The sequence below is a fragment of the Thamnophis sirtalis genome, unplaced genomic scaffold, assembly GCF_051295495.1.
Source record: "Thamnophis sirtalis isolate CommonGarterSnake01/CBP01778 unplaced genomic scaffold, rThaSir2_p1.2 scaffold_13, whole genome shotgun sequence".
Classification (NCBI taxonomy): domain Eukaryota; kingdom Metazoa; phylum Chordata; class Lepidosauria; order Squamata; family Natricidae; genus Thamnophis; species Thamnophis sirtalis.
In genome coordinates, this window is record NW_028261393.1 from 57,553,337 (window position 1) to 57,569,069 (window position 15,733).

Here is a 15,733-nt window from a genome sequence, read left to right on the forward strand (position 1 = left end):
TAAATATGAACTCTGAAACCGGTGAAAAGTCTACATCCATCACGATTTTGAATTACCAATATATTTTTATAAGTATGCGCTAAGAACTACCGGGCAGAACAATCCATAATGGAATAGCAAATCTTCGAGCCATCCGTCAAACCTGATTCAGTGAGGGACGAGAGGAAGAAGGAAACATTTTGACAGAGAACAATTGTGAACCCTTCGATGCTATTCTCAGAACCCAAACAAGGAATCCAATTCCATACATTTTAGCCATCCATAAATGGAGCTTTGCTGGTGACTGAATAATGTTGAAAATTATTTAGACGGATGGCATGGAATATATCCATGAATGCTGGGGAAACGCAAGGATCTTCTCGCGTAGAGATCAAACACAAAACGGCACCATCCAAGAATTTCATCATCTAATGGATAATGGATGTTTTGACCTGGCTAGCTTTAATCTTTTGCTTTAAAAAAACAAATAGCCTCAGTCACATACATGTGGAGTGTCAGCCCTGGAATCCATCATTAATTTGGGGTCTTCAGGACTGCTACATTCAGGGGGTGGGCATGCAGTGGGCAATGGGAGGTGGGGTGGATGGAGACTGGGTGGGATGTAGAGCCATAAGAACATTCCTTTCCCTGGGAGTCAAGGATGTCTCTGGAGAGGCATGACTGGGAAACAACTCCAGTTGGGATAGCTGCCTACAATTTGGCAGTTCAAATCCCACCAGGCTCAAGGTGGACTCAACCTTCCATCCTTCTGAGGTGGATAAAATGAGGACACAGATTGTTGGGGGCAAGAGGCTGACCCTGTAAACTGCTTGGAGAAGAGCTTTCAAGCACTGTGAAGCGGTATATAAGTCTGAGTGCTTTGGCTACCTTTCTTTCCTTCCTTCCTTCCTTCCTTTCTTCCTTCCTTCCTTCCCTCCCTCCCTCCCTCCATCCCAGTGATTAGAAAACAGTATTGCAGACTAACTATACCCACTGCTAGGAATTCGATCCTGACCAGTTCAAGGTTGTCTCAGCCTTCCATCCTTCCGAGGTGGGTAAAATGAGGACCCAGATTGTTGGGGGAAATATGCCGACTCTGTAAACCGCTTAGAGAGGGCTGGAGAGCATTGTGAAGCAGTATATACGTCTAAGTGCTATGGCTATTACTATATCGCTATCTTTGCTTATAGGGTAAATAGTCAAGAGTCTGTCTGATTGTGGTGAGCGCCAATCAATCAATCATGTCTTGCATCTGCAAATTTGCAGTCTGTGCCAGTGTTCTAAGCCCCTTTGGATGAAACTGTTAAAAAAACAACGTGTTGCCGAACTGAATGACAATGCTTCGCAATGAGACGCACGTCCGTCTGTCTGTCCAGCTCATGACATCTTCTCATCCATCAGCAGGTGGGCAAGGAAGGGCTCAGCCAGGGCTTGAAGAAAATCTCCCTCCAGACTCACTTCCAATTCTGTCTGGCTCCTTTTCCTTTTTCCATCGAGTGAATCAACGGAGGGATTAGCCAGGGGAGCTCATTTCGTGAATTTAAATATGGTAATGAGGCTGACTTAAATTTCATTACTCTGAGGATTTATCAAAGCAAATCAAACAATCGTGTTGACTCGCTAATTCCCAAAGCCAACTCGGATGGCCTTTTCTTTCTTTCTGCTCTGAGTCCAATTGCTCAAAAAGTACACTCTCCCATTTGCTTTGCAAATACTAATCTCTCCTCACTGGTGACTCTGCACCTCTGGTACTTCTCCAATTGGACTGTATCACTCCAGAAAAATAGATCCAAATTAACTCTGTCGTCCGTGTGTTTCTGGAGTATTTACATAAAGATTGAGCAGAGTCCATTCAGAGCAATGAATAACAGAACAACAGAGTTGGGAGGGACCTTGGAGATCTTCTAGTCCAACCTTCTGCTCAAACAGGAGACCTTATTCCATTTCAGACAAATGGTTGTTGAACCTCTTCTGAAAAACCTTCGGGTGTTGGAGCACCCACAACTTCTGGAGGCAGGCAGTTCCTCTGATCAATTATTCTAACTGTCAAGAAAGTTCTCCTTAGTTCTGGATTGCTTCTCTCCTTGAGTACCTCTTCCATTCTGTCCACATGCCTTAGCATTGGTTGGCATTTCCTTCATTCTTTCTCACTTCTTGAAGGCAACCATCGGTATTGCCTGTGGCCAAAACCTAACTGGCAGATTTGATTATCCGGAATAACAACTAAATGCTTTCAGAGCAAAAGTTTGGATTATTTTACGGCTCTGTTGCTTTCCTTGAGAACTTTTATCATTTTTTTTCTCCACAAATGCATTTTATTTTTCACGAAATTTGTCATCTTCTCTTTGTTAGAGTAGATTCAACTGCTCATCGTTATGGTTTGGCCTTAGATGACGAAGCATCTTGAGAGAGAAACTCAGTTTTGCAAACCTCGCAAATAGCAATAGCAATAGCGGTTAGACTTATATACCGCTTCATAGGGCTTTCAGCCCTCTCTAAGCGGTTTACAGAGTCAGCATATCGCCCCCAACAACAATCCGGCTCCTCATTTTACCCACCTCGGAAGGATGGAAGGCTGAGTCAACCCTGAGCCGGTGAGAATTGAACCGCCGAACTGCAGAACTGCAGTCAGCTGAAGTAGCCTGCAATGCTGCATTTAACCACTGCGCCACCTCGGCAAAGCACACAGCGTAAATATATCGTTGCTGGGACATATATTTTTCTGCTATTGACACCTGCCTTTTCAAGCCAGGCTCCAGTATATTGAATAAGAAGGAAAGCAAAGATGTCATAGCATTTAATTTAATTCTTATTTCTCCCCTTCCTCTTTCTCCCTCATGCCCAAGCAATTTCTCATCAAATGAAGTAGCGTTAGTCATTAAATATTAGCATTTCAGTTTTATATTCCTTTTTGGGGGAGCTATGCTTTTTTGACTTTTTCAGAGGTGATTTGGAAGTCAGAGACAAAATAATTACCAACTTCTCAGAAAGTTATAATCGAGACCTTCTCCGTAGCCTACCCTTATCCATATGAAATAGGCCTTCCAATTGTTTTCCCTGATTATATAATCTTGGAACGTGGCCAGCCCCAAAAGTGAATTTAATACATTCACATTAATAACGTTTATACGTTACAAATGGGGAGGGGGAGGGGGGAGCAGGCACCACGCAGATTGTGTGACTCATCTCCAAAAGTTATGTGAACCAATTAGCATGTTTTAATTAGGGAAAACAAACGGAAAGGTAACAGAAAGCATGACACTTGGATTTATTTTCTCTTCTCCGCTCAGCTTCAAATGAGCTTATCTGCTCTTCAGTCCAGGAGCTCATCAAAAAAGGGATATTTGGAATGACCCTAATATTGACAAGAGGGATGGACTGGCTCAGTGGCCAAGACGAAGAGCTTGTTCATTAGAAAGATTGGCAGTTCGGCAGTTCAAATCCCTAGCACTGCATAATGGAGTGAGCTTCCATGACTTGTCCCAGCTTCTGCCAACCTAGCAGTTCGAAAGCATGTAAAAAATGCAAGTAGAAAAATAGGAACCACCTTTGGTGGGAAGGCAACAGCATTCCTTACACCTTTGGCATTTAATTATGCCAGCCACATGACCATGGAGACGTCTTCGGAGAGCACTGGCTCTTCGGCTTTGAAACAGAGATAAGCACTGCCCCCTAGAGTCAGGAACAACTAGCACATACTAGCACTAGAACATATGACTAGAGAGGGGAACATTTACCATTACCTTTAATGTTGACAGGCCTAGCATTTGATTGCAAAATCTGGTCAGCTAATAGTCAAAGATAAATTGGTGCTAGAGGCAGTTCAATTCATGAAGCTTTGGGCTTGCATCTCTTGTGGAAATGCAAGGATTCCGAACTGATGACATACTTAACCCCACCTTCCAGTTCATCCTGGTTTTCTGCAACAGATGGTCTCCCTTGACTTTGGGTTGAAGATTTTAACTTATATGTTTAACGCGATTGATTTCTATGTGTTTATTGATGGCTGATCTGCCTAAATGCCCACTTTCAGGGATTGACTATCATTTTCGATTTGGCTTGGTCTTACAACCTCAACCATTTCCCCGTTCAGATTACGAATGAATTTGTCTACAAACTGAGAGACTGAAAAATGCTCAGCGGGAGAAGTACCGGCAAGCATCCGGTGAAAGAGAATGAGAAAAATGGTTAGAAAGAACCTCAAGTGAAGATAAAAATCACACGCTTTGTGGAACAACACATCCAAGACTTTGAAGAATGAGTCAAGTGGACAGTTAAACAAACCAGGGTTAATATTTCCTGGAGACAGCATGCCTGAAGAACTTGCAAATACTAAATCTATCTTTTATAAGCAGAATTCTCTGAATGCCAATAAATATTTAAGTAGTCAAAAGGTCAGGCCTCCCCCCCCCCCCCCCGCTCAAACCATGGAGCTCCCAGGGAAGCTAGAGATGTTAATTCAAACTGCTGGCTGACATACGGATGCATTTGAATAATTCCTTTTTGTGTGTTAGAAATCTAAATATTAATACACCAACATGCTTCTGAGAAATTAATGAGGCTTCCTTTAGAATGCCTTTGCAAAAAAAAAATATGCCTAGGGATGATTTAATTTGCAAAATATATTCTTTGACACTGTGCTTTCAAAACGTATGGGTGGAGTAGATAGAAAACGCGGCAATGGGAAAAGAACTTTTGAAAGATTTAAAATCTAAAGCCAGAATTGAACTACACTTCCGTTACAATTACCCGCATCCTCTCTGGTGCTCTCTGAGCTTGGCTGTTTGCTAGATGACCTTTCATTACCCAGCTAGGTAACATCATCTGTATAAATGAGTGAACCTACGGAATTCACCTTTTCTACTTCCTAGGGTAAGATAAAAATAGAGCGAGATTAATCTAGTTCTACCCTTTGGCCAGAGGAGGAGAAGAAATGCAGAGATTCTGAAATTGCAAATGTGCTCTGTTGGAACAAAAAGCCATATATAAATCAAGGAAAGAAATAATTGCTGCTGGCAAGTATATTCACTCTCAAATCCTGTTTGACCCGGGAATGGAGGAGAAAATTGTTCACGGTATAATTCAGCCCTTTCCGATCCTAGATGTTCAAAACTACTACCAGTTTTAGGAGAAGGAAAATGCAGAATTCATTCCAGTGAAATCCAAGACTTTGCCATTTTGTTCTTTAAAAAATCAGAAATAGCCTTCAGTTGCAGGAAGAGAGGAGAGACACGGGGAATCTGGGCCTGATCGTAAAAACAGCTCAACAGAGCTTTCTCATTCTGAAGGTGGGTTTCCCTTGAGTAGATGTGTTCAAACCAAGACTGGGGAATTGATTTGATTTTGATTCCTCAATTCGAATTGAAGTAGTAGCGTTAGGCACGAAAGAGCCAATCCACCAGCTAAACTGATTTATTGCTACTCCTTGTGTACAGGAATCTTTTCAACTAACGGTTGGCACCAGGGGTGGGTTTCTATCGGAATTACTACCAGTTCGGCACCTGAAAGTTTTGGCATGTGTACTCCCTTTGCTCGTGCATGCGCCAGACACATGCTCCCCACGCGTGCACATTTGCACTAAAAAGGTCTGGGCATACACACAACTTTAAAAAGGGGGGGGGATTAATTTTTTTCAATGAAGACTGTTCTGCGCGTGTGCAGAACAGAAAATCAAGATGGCACTGCCAAGGATAGAACTGGTTCGGTCATGTGTCCAGCCGAGTTACTACCTATTCGGCCAAACCGCTCTGAACCGATAAGAACCCACCTCTGGTTGGCACCAGAGGTGATATTCAGCCGGTTTGGACTGGTTCGCCCGAACCATAGTGGAAATCATGGGTGGGCCTGCCTCACCCTCCCCAGCTCCATGTTGTCCTATTTAGGGACATTTTTGTGGCCAGGCGCATGAGTGTATGGTGCGTGCACGAGCAAAGTGCATCCACGGAACACCGACTGCATGCATGGACGAGGCGCAAAAGAGTGTGGCAAGTGTGCACACGTGCAAATACATTTGCGAACTGGTAGCGAAGGTAAGTGAAAACCACCCCTGGTTGGCACCTGCCGGGAGCTAGGTAAGGGTCAATGGAAATCAAAGGAGATGGGACTCAGTCCACTTGTGACTATATAAGGATGCTAGGCTGATGCCTCTTTTCACTCCACCTCCAGGTTCTGCCACTCTTTCCCCTTGCAGGAAGGGTTTGAAAGTCTTTATGCAATCTTCCAACACTAGGATTCTATAAACTTTTTTTGGGGGGGGGGTTGTCTTCCAAATAGAGAGCCGAGGTGGCGCAGTGGTTAAATGCAGCACTGCAGGCTACTTCAGCTGACTGCAGTTCTGCAATAGCAATAGCAGTGGACTTATATACCGCTTCATAGGCCTTTCAGGCCTCTCTAAGCGGTTTACAGAGAGTCAGCATATTGCCCCCAACAATCTGGGTCCTCATTTTACCCACCTCGGAAGGATGGAAGGCTGAGTCAACCTTTGAGCCGGTGAGATTTGAACCGCTGACCTGCTGATCTAGCAGTAGCCTGCAGTGCTGCATTTAACCACTGCGCCACCTTGGCAGTTCGGCTGTTCAAATCTCACCAGCTCAGGGTTGACTCAGCCTTCCATCCTTCCGAGGTGGGTAAAATGAGGACCCGGATTGTTGTTGGGGGCAATAAGCTGACTCTGTAAACCGCTTAGAGAGGGCTGAAAGCCCTATGAAGCGGTATATAAGTCTAACCGCTATTGCTATTGCTAAATAACAACATAATCAGTCACCTTCCACTTTCTCTGATCCAACTGGTGTACAACAGGAACAGTAACACCCAGACACACAAGCAACCCCTCCTCCCACGTTTGTGAGTGCGTGTTCTTTACAACAGGTTTCCTTTCCCTTAAATATTCAGCCAGGCTCTTATTAAATGTTTATGAGCCGCTTGTAATGAAAACATGCTGGCCTTCATCACTTTCTACTCAAGATACCTTGATTCCTTTTTCCCCCGTAGCTGTTTTATGTCACATCAAAATATTCTGAGCTTTCTTCGTTATTAAAGGCATCATTATTTACCCCCGTTGACTAAATTCCATCCTTCTGACACTTATGATTTATCAGACCTGGAAAAGATTGAAACTTTTCTTTTCCTTGTTCATCCTCATTATTTTCTGATAGTCATCTCTCAAATCTCATTCCTTCCCTCACCTCTGCTTTCAAGTTGACATCAATCTCCACAACATTTTGCTGGTAGCACAGATTTGCCATTCATCTTCGGGTTTGTGTGGTTTGTTAAATACCTCTGGGGACGGTTTGGTGCACAGGTGCGATTGTCGTGATGTGTAAAACGCTTGTTTGAACTTCCACCTCCACTTAAAGAGCAGAAGGCTTATTGATTGTGGCAGGAGACACTCGGGACCTTCTCACAGGACACACTGAATCCAATATTCAGTTACGCGGCATCTCAAGCAAACGTCTAGCTTTTGTGTTGCTAACAGGAGTGATGTCAGTCTTCTCAGAAGGTGACCTGAGGAACTTCTATGGAGAAAACAAGTGGAATCTTGTTGAGATAAAGACATTTGTTATTCATCAAGCTCGGAAGAATTTGCCTTGCATGTTTCTGGCCATTGTCAGTGTGCAAAACAGTTTCAGAGTTGGAAAATGAACAGGATGTAATGGAGATTAATGAGACAAAGTGTAGAGAGTGAGTAGATAATGGAATCAGGAGTAGGTCCAGCAGCAATGGTACTAGTAATGTTAGTAGAAATGAGAGTAGGAACCAAAGCAGGAGGCAAGGATATAATGGGGAAAAAAAGCATCATGAATATGGTAAAGCATTCAGCTCTTCAGCTTTAAATGGGAGAAGTGTCAGGGTAATGACAATTTAATAGCTGACCAGCTGCTGTAAGGCTGTAAACCGAGATGATGACATGAGGATGAGTCAGCAGGGTTACTGCCACTTTAAGAAGCTGTATATATAAGAGAGGCCATGTGAGGGCATCTCTCTCTTTCCTCTTGTATCTCTCTCCTCGTGTTCTTTCTGCATTGTGGTTCCCCATGTAGAGTTGAAGACTGATTGCTTGCCTGGTATATGTATATATAAGTCTTGTATACAAACCACTGTTTGAAAGAGAAAACCTCTGTGTATTTTATTTTGCCCCTGGGTTGTCTCAAAAGAGTAGCCACACTGTGCACACTCTGACATTTCTGGGAACTGACTCTTACAGTATTTGCTTGCAAAGCACGTATTCACGCATTGTGCTATTGAAGTTTCAATGGCCACAGGAACCTCTTCTGTATCTTTAATAAAATCGAGCATCTGTGCACAACAGCCTTCCTCAACATGATCCCCTTCCAAGTGTGTGGCACTCAACTCGCAGAGTTCTCAAACTGTTTGGTCATCTTGGTTGGATATTCTTAATGCCGAACACCAAACAATACATTCTGAAGTTTCATAAATACACTCTCCTTCCCTTTCCTGTATCAACCTTACAGGAGTTCTGATAACACAAGGTAAAGGTTCCCCTTGCACACATATATAGTTGTTCCTGACTTTAGGGGGCGGTGCTCATCTACATTTCAAAGCTGAAGAGCCAGCGCTGTCCGAAGTCGTCTCCGTGGTCATGTGGACGGCATGACTAAATGCTGAATGTGCACGGAAGGCTGTTCCCTTCCCACCAAAGGTGGTCCCTATTTTTCTACTTGCATTTTTACATGCTTTCAGACTGCTAGGTTGGCAGAATCTGGGACAAATAACGTGAGCTTACTCCATTATGCGGCACTCGGGATTCGAACCATTGAACTGCTGACCTTCTGATCGACAAGCTCAGCATCATAGCCACTGAGCCACCGCATCCCTTTCTGATACCTGTGTGGAAATATCTGCTGCAGATTTCTCTCCGGGCTAAAAAAGGAGGCCCACTTGGAAACTTGGAGGTCACATCTTCATCTGACTTGTGCAATGTAACGGAAAACAAAGGCATTTTTGCAGAAAATTAAGTAAGAGGGAAAGATGAAGATAAACCAGCAAAGTGTTTTAGGCCAGCGTAATTCCTGACGGGGGTCATCAAAAAGCTTTTAAGGCAGCACATCTTCAAACCAAGACAATCCAGGTAGAAAAGGGCTTGACAGTTGCTTTGGAATTTTACATTCTGAGCAATCGATTTCTAGGCTCTGTCATCACAGCAAAACAAACAGACAAACAAACAAACAGAGCAATATCCAAAATTTCACTGTGTGGGGACAGTCTAAGGGAAGGAGACCTTCCCAATCCCTTTCTTTGTTAAGTGTCTCCTCCTTATGAGCAACATTGCAGAATGTCCTGAATGGCAGATTGGGAGGGACAACTCAAGAACCAGGAGAAGAAAAATATGACAAAGGTGCACTATATATTTAATGCTGCATATTTTAATAGCCGAGGTGGCGCAGTGGTTAGGGTGCAGTACTTCAGGCCACTTCAGCTGACTGCTAACTGCAGTTCAGCAGTTCAAATCTCACCGGCTCAAGATTGACTCAGCCTTCCATCCTTCCGAGGTGGGTGAAATGAGGACCCAGACTGTGGGGGCAATATATGCTGACTCTGTAAACCGCTTAGAGAGGGCTGAAAGCCCTATGAAGCGGTAAATAAGTCGAACTGCTATTGCTATTGCTAACGGCGGCAAGACTGGTTTTTGCACAAAAATGGAAAAACAAAGCGACTCCCTCAGGACAAGAAACAATAAAGAAGATACTGACGTGCGCAGAGATGGACAGGCTGACTCTAGAGCTCGAAGACGAGGGGGAGACGGAATACCACGAAATCTGGGACAAATGGTCCCGATGGTTTAGAAAGGAGGGGAAAAAGCCGGGAGAGGAAAACACAGGCAAGTTAAACGTTGGAAAATAGGGTATTGAGATTGTGTGATAGGTAGGAATCGGATATGTATTTGTATGGTTAGTAATCAGATAAAAGAAGGGATGAATGGACAGGTAATCTGACTGACTACACCAGTGGTGGGTTTCAAAAATTGTTCGAACCTACTCTGTGGGAGTGGCTTGCTGCCCATGTGACCGGATGGGAGTGGCTTGCCGCCCATGTGACCGGATATGAAGATGCCGACGACACTTGTCAGAACCACCTTAAATTACCTCACACACAGCACTGGCATGCATAAGAATAGGATGTGAACTTGTTTTTTAAAAGGCATCTTTGGTTTGCGTTAAAACAACTTCAACACACGCAATGTCCTGATTGCACCACAAACGCAGTAGTCCTCCTTACCTTTCACAGAGGCCCTGAGTTTTATAAATAGGAGCATGATAGTGTAGAATAATCATCTCCAAGGACCAGTGGTGGGTTTCAAAAAAGTTTGGAACCTCTTCTGTAGGGGTGGCCTGCTTTCCGGGTCCACTGGTGGAACCTCTTCTAACCGGTTCGGTAGATTTGACGAACCGGTTCTAATAGGTGCGAACTGGTAGGAACCCACCTCTGAGCCATGGGTTCACTGCCACGTTGCTGGCTAGGGATGGCCTAGTCAGCCTCCTTCACCATGGCAGGGGGGGGAATGTTTCTCACTCTCCCTAGACTCTGGAGGCTTTCCTCGAGCCTCCGGGAAGGCGAAAACTGCTTCCCCGGAGGCCCTCCGGAGGCTGGAAACAGGCCCATTTCTGGATTTCTGGAACCTCTATTAGGCCCATTCCCCCACACACACACTCCCTGAGCTTCTGCTCTGGCTCTGCAGTTATCCGGCTTGATGATGAACGGGCCGCATGGAGACTTCTGGGAGGGGAGGGACAGGATGGGGTGGGTGTGGCCAGCCAGTTGTGGCATTTGGGGATTCCCCGAACTGGGCAGAATCCTAGCTGGAGGATCGGCCGAACCTGTGCAAACCCCTAGCAGCCCACTCCTGGTTTTAACATAGCTATTTTATTCCATTTGCAGCCTCTCAAAATAAGTGGAAATTGCTCACCCGTCCATACACTGGATAATGGATACCGTTATCAAACTGTTCCTATACTCAGAATATAGTCTTCACTTGAGATCCGGTCTTCCACATTTCAGTTCTTTTGAAAGGTTGCCTTGTTGCTCAATTATAAAAATTGTTTTTTTAGGGGGGGGAGGGATTGGATTTTGTTTCCTCTAGATCAGGAGAGCTATGATGGTTGAGATGAGCAGGTCAGCGACCCAGGACCAAACTCACAAATTAAATCCCATCGCCCCCCCCCAAAGGGTGGCACTTCACCGTGTTTCTTTCCCAGCAATATCTGGAGAAAAAGGTCTTTTTTTCTCTCTTCTGCACTTAAGGAGAAACCGGGCAGAAGTGGAGCCTCTCCAAAGAGAGGAGAGATAAAAAAAGAGCTTAACAGATGAAAGTGTCAAAAAATAAAATCTATTCTCCTTAAAAGGTAGCCAAGAAAGAAATAAAGAAAAAAAGCAAAACTCCCGCAGAGAAAAAAGCCCAACTGAGCTTGCTAGGAGAATTCAGCAAGAAAAATAGATTGTAAGAAACCAAATAATGTTGTGTCAAAATCCATGCTTCAGATGAGTAATTTCCTATCAAATGAATGGTGAGTTGAATGAAACACCAAGGAGTGGAACGCTGGATGTAGACACTGAAGGATTGCGAGTGTGTGTGTGTGTGTGTTTGTTCTTTATTATTATTATTATTTTGCTCTTCTGTGTTTTACACGGTCCTCGTTTTCTCTCTCCAATAATTTCAAACGCCAGGGAAGGCTGCACTGCCACCCCTGTTGAGGTAGGTCATCCCTGGAAGGTTGGCGATTCATTAGGATGAAGACAGGTTTGATTGCATGAGACCTGCAAGGACCAATTCCTCCCCATCCCTTCTTGGCTTCCAGCAGGTAAGTTTACTTCCCCCCCAAAAATGATACAGAAATGGGTAATAGATTTACAAGACTTAAATTAGAATCTCTGCTTCTAATAAAACTATTGGCTGGACTCTCTGCTGGCTTCTTCCATCCATTCCATTTGAATCACTTTTATATGGTTTTTCAAGCACGTATGAGGAAAATAAGGCTACGTATGAATATAACATATACACTTACAAGCAGATACGTGTCACGACAAAACCGAGCTGGTCAAAATCGCGGTGATAAAATCGCGGCGCTAAAGCTGCGACGTCATCACCGCGCGTCATCACCGCCACGACAACCGCGTGGCAACATAAGGGCGCTTTAAAATGGCGTCGTGGCAGAAAGCCAACTTCATTTAAGGTAAGCGTTAGGATTAGGTTTAGGGGTTTGTTTTAGGGTTTGTTTTAGGTTTAGGTTTAGGGTAGGTTTAGGGTTAGGGTTAGGGTTAGGTTTAGGGTACTGAGTGCCTGGGGAATGCACGATTTTGCCCTCCGCGATTATGTCATCGCGGTAGGGTCGCATTTTTCCCTAGCGCTTAGAATGGCGCGATTTAGTCTTCGCGCTTATGTCTCCGTGCAGAAGGGCTTCGCGGATTTGTGGTGGAACCAGCAGATATATATGTATATACATAAGAAATGAGTACAAATAAATGGGAATAGTAGGACAGGGATGGTAGGCATGCTGGTGTGCTTATGCACAACCCCTCTCTCCGTGGGAACGAGCCCTCCCTGTTGGAAAAGCTGGATTGTGCTATGCATTTGATGGAAAACCCCAGAGATGCTGTGATGAGAAACCAGAAAGCAATAGCAATAGCAGTTAGACTTATATACCGCTTCATAGGGCTTTCAGCCCTCTCTAAGCGGTTTACAGAATCAGCATATCGCCCCCAACAACAATCCGGGTCCTCATTTTACCCACCTCGGAAGGATGGAAGGCTGAGTCAACCTTGAGCCGGTGAGATTTGAACTGCTGAACTGCAGATAACAGTCAGCTGAAGTGGCCTGCAGTACTGCACCCCTAACCGCTGCGCCACCTCGGCAGTTCCCACCGATCTCCTTAGTTATAATCCCTGCGACATTGGCCCTCAAACGTTACTGCCTAATCAACGGAAAATATCCAACCTTCCCTCCCACCAACATTGCCGCCTCACCAGATGGAAGATGCTCTCCGCTGTAATTTGCCATCTTTTCCCTCCGTCTTCCTCTCCCCCTTCTGTTGTGATGAATTTCTGCAAGCGAATTAAAGGAGCTTTCCGCCCGCCCCCCCTCTTAAAACACACATCTAGAGAGGACCTTTGATTTACATCCGCTACAAGGCAACCCAAGCTGACTTCTCTTATTTAAAATTAATCAGCCATCCATTTGCATGTTCGCAGCCTTAACTGGAAACCTCCGCTTCCCAAAAGTGACTTTTATAAAGATCAAAACAAACTAAATCAAAAAGAAATGAAATTTATCCGGGAGAGAGAGACGTTCCGACAGGTGGCGAGGGAAATTTATACCCATGCTAGGATAATATCCCCGGATCCTAAGGGAGGCGTTTTGTGTTTTGCTATGTCTATAGGATTCCAGCCCAAGGAACTTGTACGGCTTGATCTAATCGCTGGGTTCGAAGAGGAATAGGCAGATGGAAGAAGAAAGACAAATAGCCTGCATAATCTCGGAAAGATTCCCAGGGAGGCTATTCCAAAAAACAGAGCTTGAAATACAATCAGAGAGATTATCATTTCGACATAAAAACGCCATGCTGCGTACATTATGACTCACAGAATTTCCTGTCCCTGTTCCATGCCGCTCAATAAATTCAGAATTCCCAGAGAATGGTACTCAATGTGTAATACCAGAAAGAAATGTTTCTTTGTTTGTTTATTTATAGGTATTACAGCACAGCTTTTACGTGTGGAAATGTATGGGTTGGACGTGAGCAATTTCTCTCCAATGAGGTTTAGGGATGTTTTGTTTTGAGATTGGTTGCAAATTATCCATAATACACGCTTTGATCCCATACCGCATTCCTTCAACTGAGAGAAAGGGACATCTACAGCTAGGATGTAGTGCTATGGATTCTCCTAAATAGCAATTAATTGCAAACAGTAATGACAGAGTTCTTTCCTTCCTTCCTTCCTTCCTTCCTTTCTTCCTTCCTTCCTTCCTTCCTTCCTTCCTTCCTTCCTTCCATCCATCCATCCATCCTTCCTTCCTTCCTTCCTGACAAATTTCATCTTCTCACTGAAGATACCCGTTGGATAACTTCTCAAACTACGAGGAGTCCTCAGTGGTTTCTGAACTTGTTTTCTTGCAGACATTTCATGGGAAGGTAAGAGACGAGGTGGCGCAGTGGTTAGGGTGCAGTACTCCAGGCCACTTCAGCTGACTGCGATCTGCAGTTCGGCGGTTCAAATCTCACCGGCTCAAGGTCGACTCAGCCTTCCATCCTTCCGAGGTGGGTGAAATGAGGACCCGGACTGTGGGGGCAAGTTGCTGACTCAATTTGCTAAAAAAAATTGTAAACCGCTTAGAGAGGGCTGAAAGCCCTATGAAGCGGTATATAAGTCTAATAAGTAAGTAAGTAAGTAAGTAAATAAATAAGTAAGTAAGTAAGTAAATAAATAAATAAATAAATAAGAGTGCTCCATGCACCTTCAGCATTGAGTCATGCCGGCCACATGACCACAGAGATGTCTTCAGACAGCATTGGCTCTTCGGCTTTGAAACGGAGATGAGCACCCCCCCTAGAGTCGGGAACGACTAGCACGCAGGTGCGAAGGAAATCTTTACCTTTACCTTTAACCTAATTTAAATCTGTTTCTGCAGGAAACCAGAACGTGGAAGAAAGCTGTAGTTGTCCTTCAGGTGACAATCAAAAGTAAGGGAAATGAAAGAGGTTTTGGTCAAAAAAAATTAGTTAGCATTCCTCTCCGATGTTACATCTATGCTGTACTTAGAGAGGGAAGGACTACCAATTGCATTAGGGAGGCTGTCCCGTGTGGCTTTGAAGTCAACCTTTTACATTTAGAGGCATCAGGTGGAATTTGAAAGTCACAGCTTTGATATAGCTGCATATGTTTTCATTATGCAGAAAATGCTTTTTTTTTTCCGCAGGAGGAACATTCAAATACCAGAGTCCTGCAGAGCGATTTCTCTTCAGGGTTCAAATGAATGACTTCTGCTTTCCGTGGCCCGACAAAACCGCGCTCGTCAAAATAGCGGCGACAAATAAGCGCCGACAAATACGCGTCATCATTAGCGCGCCCACATTACCGCGTCGATATCAGCGCGACGACGAAAGCGCGAAGGAAGAAAGTTTTTTGTATTTTGAATGTTTTGAAATGGTGAAATGTAAATAAAAGTTAGGGTTAGGTTTAGGGTTAGGTTTAGGGGTTAGGGTTAGATTTAGGGATTAGGGTTAGATTTAGGGTTAGGTTTAGGGGTTAGGGTTAGGTTTAGGGTTAGGTTTAGGGGTTAGGTTTAGGTTTAGGGGTTAGGGTTAGGTTTAGGGGTTAGGGTTAGGTTTAGGGTTAGGTTTAGGGTTAGGGTTAGGGGTTTGGTTTAGGGTTAGGTTTAAGGTCGCATTTTACTGATCACTTGGGAAGGCGCGGATTTGCCCTCCGCACTTATGTCAGTGCGGTAGGGTCGCATTTCGTTTAGCGCTTCTGACGGCGCGGATTAGCCCTTCGCGCTTATGTTGGCGTGGATAAGGGCTTCACGGTATTGTCGGTGAACCCTGCTTTCTCCAAAGGTGTTTCACAAAACCACTTATCTGATGTGAATTCCATAGCGAGGGCAGGAACAAAAGAAAACTGCCAGGGGAACCTTGGAGAACATTTTGGAGACCATCCCGAACTGAGAAAAACAATTAAAAACGTGTGTTTTGTCTATGAGTATTGCAGCCTGCCAGCTCCAGCGGAGCTGGTGGCAGATTCGGAT

The 15,733-nt window shown here is 44.3% G+C and overlaps 1 long non-coding RNA gene across 1 annotated transcript in view; it reads right to left on the bottom strand.

The window, feature by feature from the left end:
• Nucleotides 1–6,635: 6,635 nt before the first annotated feature.
• LOC148043220 (uncharacterized) overlaps nt 6,636–15,733 on the bottom strand; it is a 67,590-nt gene continuing 58,492 nt past the window's right edge. The window contains exon 3 of the long non-coding RNA XR_015698387.1: nt 6,636–7,493. This is a non-coding gene — a long non-coding RNA (uncharacterized LOC148043220). The remainder of the gene's footprint in view (nt 7,494–15,733) is intronic.